This window comes from Ranitomeya variabilis, chromosome 2 (genome assembly GCF_051348905.1).
Source record: "Ranitomeya variabilis isolate aRanVar5 chromosome 2, aRanVar5.hap1, whole genome shotgun sequence".
Taxonomy (NCBI): domain Eukaryota; kingdom Metazoa; phylum Chordata; class Amphibia; order Anura; family Dendrobatidae; genus Ranitomeya; species Ranitomeya variabilis.
The window spans coordinates 87,305,538-87,312,619 of record NC_135233.1 but is presented as its reverse complement, the minus strand read 5'-3'; positions in this window follow the sequence as shown (position 1 = coordinate 87,312,619).

The window sequence follows — 7,082 nt, the reverse complement described above, 5'->3', positions numbered from 1 at the left end:
CTGGGTCGCAGTGTGATATGTTAGCATTTGGGGCCCCACTTTTAATTTTTGTCTTGGTCACACTTTGCCCCAGGTCCTCACTCTAAGGTTCTTTTTGCAAAGGCAGATACGTTTTTCACTATGAGCACCAATGGACTCTATAGCCAGACAGTTGGCCTGGTTTATTTATCTGTTGTTGCAACTTTCATATGGGTTTTGTATGAACGATCATTTGTCTGAAATTTGTCAGATGCCAACAAATTAATGTTTATGTATGTACAAAGATGCAATGAATATTCATCATTCAGGTGAATATCGCTCTATGCAAAAGGCCCTTTAAGCTCAATCTTAATAAGAAATCTCAATAATTCAAGGAAACCTGTCAGAAGGCATGATTCCTGAGACAGGTTCCACTAACATCTGTTGGGGCTTGATGGTAATAAATCGTGATTGTCCAATATTTAAAGTACAGATTGGATTAAATGAAAAAGGGAAGTGACATATCTTAGAATTTTTGTGAGCTAGTTAAAAATATTACAAAGTCAATGGGGGTAATTAATTAAGACTTAGGTTTTATACCTTAGTCTTAAACAGAAACCAACTAAGAGTATTAGAGTATTAGGCCGGCGTCACACTCAGCGTAAGACAATACGGTCCGTATTTTACGGCCGTAATACGGCCGTAATACGGAGAAATGTTCCCAAAATAGTGATCCGTAGGCAGGGTGTGTCAGCGTATTTTGCGCATGGCATCCTCCGTATGTAATCCGTATGGCATCCGTACTGCGATATTTTCTCGCAGGCTTGCAAAACCGACATCTAATGGATTTATGTGCTCAAATGTTCGGGAAAACATATATACAGTATATATATATATATATATATATATGTCATTGAGACATATATATATGTATATATATATATATATATATATATATATATATATATATATATATATATAGTCTGTATTTATATTTACTATAGCGCGATATCTGTGAAAAGCCGGTAATTCAATTGCCGACTTTTCATTTCTCCTTCCCAAACCCGACATGATATGAGACATGGTTTACATACAGTAAACCATCTCATATCCCCATTTTTTTTGCATATTCCACACTACTAACGTTAGTAGTGTGTATGTGCAAAATTTCAGCGCTGTAGCTGCTAAAATAAAGGGTTAAATGGCGGAAAAAATTGGCGTGGGCTCCCGCGCAATTTTCTCCGCCAGAGCGGTAAAGCCAGTGACTGAGGGCAGATATTAATAGCCAGGAGAGGGTCCATGGTTATTGGCCCCCCCCGTGGCTAAAAACATCTGCCCCCAGCCACCCCAGAAAAGGCACATCTGGAAGATGCGCCTATTCTGGCACTTGGCCACTCTCTTCCCATTCCCGTGTAGCGGTGGGATATGGGGTAATGAAGGGTTAATGTCACCTTGCTATTGTAAGGTGACATTAAGCCAGATTAATAATGGAGAGGCGTCAATTATGACACCTATCCATTATTAATCCAATTGTTAGAAAGGGTTAAAAAACACACACACACACACATGATTTAAAAGTATTTTAATGAAATAAACACAGCGGTTGTTTTAATATTTTATTGCTCTCTCAATCCATTTGCAGACCCTCGCTTGGCAAAACAATAAACCCACAATATACATACCTTCTGCTGACCCGTCACGTCCCACGAGGTAATCCACCTGAAGGGGTTAAAATAATTTACAAGCAGGAGCCCTGCAAATGCAGCTGTGCTCGTGCTTGTAATTCCCCGGTGAATGAAGGAAATGTAGGTCATTGACCTACATTTCCTTCAGTCGCGGTGATGCGCCCCCTGGTGGATGTCCTCATATGACCTGGAGCGTGGGAAAAAGTTCCCAGGCTGCAGTTCATGAGAACATCCAGCAGGGGCGCATCACCGCCACTGAAGGAAATGTAGGTCAATGACCTACATTTCCTTCATTCGCCGTGGAATTACAAGCACGAGCACAGCTGCATTTGCAGGGCTCCTGCTTGTAAATTATTTTAACCCCTTCAGATGGATTACCTCGTAGGACGTGACGGGTCAGCAGAAGGTATGTATATTGTGGGTTTATTGTTTTGCCAAGCGAGGGTCTGCAAATGGATTGAGAGAGCAATAAAATATTAAAACAACCGCTGTGTTTATTTCATTAAAATACTTTTAAATCATGTGTGTGTGTGTTTTTTAACCCTTTCAAACAATTGGATTAATAATGGATAGGTGTCATAATTGACGCCTCTCCATTATTAATCTGGCTTAATGTCACCTTACAATAGCAAGGTGACATTAACCCTTCATTACCCCATATCCCACCGCTACACGGGAATGGGAAGAGAGTGGCCAAGTGCCAGAATAGGCGCATCTTCCAGATGTGCCTTTTCTGGGGTGGCTGGGGGCAGATGTTTTTAGCCACGGGGGGGCCAATAACCATGGACCCTCTCCTGGCTATTAATATCTGCCCTCAGTCACTGGCTTTACCGCTCTGGCGGAGAAAATTGCATGGGAGCCCATGCCAATTTTTTCCGCCATTTAACCCTTTATTTTAGCAGCTACAGCGCTGAAATTTTGCACATACACACTACTAATGTTAGTAGTGTGGAATATGCAAAAAAAATTGGGAAATGAGATGGTTTACTGTATGTAAACCATGTCTCATATCCTGTCGGGTTTAGGCAGGAGAAATGAAAAGCCGGCAATTGAATTACCGACTTTTCACTAACACCGCTGCGTATTTCTCGCAAGTCACACTGCTGGTCCGTGTGGAATCCGTATTTTTCTCGCCCCCATAGACTTTCATTGGCGTATTATTTGCGCAATACGCTGACAAGCGCAGCATGCTGCGATTTTCTGCGGCCGTAGAACGCCGTATATTACGGATCCGTAATATACGGCTGATAGGACGAGACCTATTGAGAATAATTGTGCCGTATGTTATGCGAGTTTTACGCACGTAGTTTCTGCGCTCTTACGTCTGTAAAACTCGCATGTGTGACGGCGGCCTTAGAGTTATTAAGAGGCCCGCACATCTAAATAACTTTGTACATCTTGGGCTGTCCATGTAGTGAAAGCTAAAATTTACGAGCTGTGAACCAGTGTGGCCACTTTCTGTTGTAAGTTATAGGAAATCAGGCACCACCTCCTCCACTAAGCCTTGCCCATTTCTACAGGCAGTTTTGAAAAGTCACAAAAAAAAGTGCAAAATTACAAGATACAATTATTTTTGGACAAAAGTTGCTAGAAAATGTGCATCTTTTTTAAGCCACAAAAATGGTTTTAAATTGTTATTCAATTCTTCACAACATGTCAATGTTTTCTGCCCATTTACATTGCCTTTACTTATATATATTTGTATAAATAAATCAACTGTGTATACAAATTGCAAAGTCAATGAACAAAAGAGAAATCTACATCATATCACTGCCTTCAAAACAGCATTAATTCTTCTATGTGCACTTTCATAGAATTTGAAGTAACTTGGCAGAGAGATTGTGTCAAACATGTTGGAGAACTAACCACAGATCTTCTGTGGATGTCGGTTTGCACAAATCATATTGTCTCTTCATTAATCCCAGGCAGAATTGATGATGTTGAGATTAGGGGTATGTGGAGCCGTATCATCACTTCCTTGTTCTTCTTTATGCTGAAAATAGAACTCTTTCAAACCTATTCGCAGTACTTAGCCCAGCAGTAAGGTCAGTAATCTTTGGCCACTGGACAGGAACCTTGAGAAACACCGCTTACTCCCCAGCATTTGTGGTTTTTCTTTTGATTAACATGCCTTGTGGGACTTTACCATTGTGTTGTTTTGCATATGTGATGTCATGCCAGGCCAGTTAATCGAAAGACGAACTGCAATTTCTGGTAGGTAAGAAGCAGTTTTCAGGGCTCCCATCCAGTGGCAGAGAGTAATGACCTAGCCTGTGGCCTGGTTCTTGCAAATTGATTCACACATCTCTAACATCGCCTGTATTTTTGGGGTCGCTGTCCTACTGTTTGGTGGGCTCTCCATGCATGAGTCGTGACTGTCACACAGCCTCAACACATGGAACTGCACCGCCGGACAGCTGATCGGCCGACGCGATCCAGGAAGCCAGGTTTTCCTCTGCAGTTTATTCGGCAACCGTTATAGCTTACCAAATAAGAGGGAACCCGAGCAAATTTGCTCATCTCTAGTTGAGACTTTGGCCTTCTTTCCATGTAAAAAGTACGGCTTTTTGGCCACTATTCTTCTATAAAGACTACTTCTGGCCAGGCTTCTCAGAACAGTAGATGGAGATGGGTGTAGCTGGGTCCCACTAATTGCTGTCAATTCTAAACTATTGGCACTGCTGGACATTTTCCGACTTCAAAGGTAAGAGAGCATGATGTGTCTTATCTTCTACACTAAGTTTCCTTGGCCAACCTCTGTGTCTATGGTGTTCAACATTGCCCATTTCTTGGTTTTCTTCAAAAAAGCTTGAACAGCGCAACTTGAAACCTTTGCTTTGAAATCTTTGCCTTGGAAAGACCTTGTTGATGCAGTTGAACGACCTTGTGTCTTGTCACTGTGCTCAGTCTTGCCATAATGAATGTATGACCTGTTCGATAAAACGGTCTTCCACAACTTCACCTTTGTAGCAGAGTTTGACTGTTCTTCACCCGGATTTAAGCCTCCTACGTGGATGTTTCTGTTTCAGTTAATGCTTGTATTTTAAATTATTTGTGATGATTATCATTATCACCTGTTTGGTAACATTGATTACTCATACACCTGACAATTTTGCAAAATACCTGATTTTGTGTAAGTGTACCTAGAAGAATTGTACCCATTTTAAAAGCAGAGGGCAGAACAAATATACAGTAGATTTGATTTACATTTTATTTACCCACTTTGCATTTTGTTAATTGATAAAAAAATAATAAATAAATTATTAACACCTCTATTTGTAAAAGCTTTGCTACATTGCGGCATATTTCCACACCTGCTTAAACAATGGATTATGGTAATAATAATTGTTACAAGCGGTAGTATTTTTCCCATAACTGTGTGTATTGAATGGCTGCAGCAGAATTCTTTCCAGTGAATATCTATATATCCAGCATTTTTCTATAGTCAGCAATGATTTAATTGAGCTGTGGCACGGTATACCATGTTAGTATTATATGTACATTAAACATTAGAATATTAACTAAAGACAAACGAAATGCAGTCAGCAGCTGAGCGCATGTTTACATTTTTTCCAAGTATTATAGCGCCATCTGATGGATAAACTATATATCTGCAGTATCAGGCTGTTAGTCTAGTGTACAATTAATAAGGAAAAATATTACATCTCTAAACACTAAAGACACAAAACTTACTGCAGATATTTAAAGCAAAAGCAAACTATTTAAACTAATTCTTAAGATTAAATAAGGGACAGACAAATTCACATTTTTTTCCCTTCAAGTTATTACCTCTGCTTGGAAAATAAAGGAGAGGTATAAACAGTATTTTATATATTATGTTGATTATTTATAAAGAAAAAAAGAATTTCAGCATTGCTCTCCACAATCTACAATAAAGCAAACGTTAAAAACTACACAGATGTTTAAAAAAAGAAAACAAACAAAAAAAGCAATAGAAAATGATTCATAAATCAACTCTGAGGATTGGTGACATCTCTTTTCTATTACTAAAAGTGATAGCAGCCTTTTTAAAGTGTGTGATATTGCTGAATCTCCATCGTGAAACCTATTTTAATCTATGGGGCAGCGCAAATATCCGTGTGTTCACACATACCGTGTGTCCGTGTGACCCACACGTGGACATGTACACGGATTATATACAGTGTGACATTTCTGTGCCGTCCATGTGACATGTACCGGAACAGAATGCAGAATAGATATGACATATTTAGATGTTAGATGTGCAATGATAGAGATAGATATGGTGTAGATAGATAGAAAGATATACATGGGTTTCCCCTTTTTTCATAATTAGCCAAGGTAAAGTAGACAGCTGCGGGCTCATATAATCAGGCTGTGAAGGTCCATGGTTATTGTGAAGGTCCATGGTTATTGTGCCCTTCCTAGACCAAAAATACCAGCCCACGGTTGCCCCAAAATTGGCACATCCATTAGAACGATCAATGGCAATAGGGGAAATCGTAGTAGGGGTTGATGGCGGCTGTGATTTTGTGACTTGTCAAAAATCACAGCTGCCAGCAACCCCTAGGGTTAGTAATGGAGAGGTGTCTATCAAAGACAAAGACCCCCCCTTAGTAAATGGTAATAAAAAATATAAACACACAGAAAAATACTTTATTTGAATTTCTTCTTTTTGAATACGGAGTTAGTAATGGGTGTGTTTGATAGACGCCTCTCTATTATTAACACCAGGTGTTGATAGCAGCTGTGATTTTTGCAAATCACAGCTGTCATCAACCCCAACTACAATTACTCCCATTGCCACCTCATCAGGACAATCGGCAAGAGCCGGGCAAGGGGGCAGAATTGACGTATCTCATGTAATGCGCCAATTCTGGTGTTGCTGTGGGCTAGTATTTTTAGACTGTGAAGGGGCCAATACAAGGGACCTTTCCAGCTTGATAATATCAGCCCACAGATGTCTGGTTTACCTTGACTGGTTATGAAAAATCAGTATGAGTCAGTATGGGCAGGGGGGAATATGTGAAGATACAGTATGGGCAAAACAGAAGAGGAAATGTGTGAGGAGACAGTATAGTTAAGGGAAATGTGTGAAGAGGCAGTATGGGTTGAGGGATTGTATGAGGAAACAGTAAAGACAGGAGGGGAAATATGTGAGGCGACAATATGAGCAGGAAAAATGTGTGAGGAAACAGTATGGATAGAGGGAATGTGGGAAGAGACAGTATGGACACGGGGGAAATGTGTGGAGAGACCATAATGGGAGGGGTAGAATATGTGAGAAGATAGTATGAGGAGCAGAGAAATGTGTGAAAAGATAGTATGGGCAGGAGGAAAATATGTTAGGAGACAGTGTGTGTAGGGGGAATGTGTGAGAAGACAGTATGGGTAGGGAGCGTGGTGTGGGAGGAAACAGAATGGGTGGGGTAAATGCGTGGGGAAACAGTATGGGAAGGG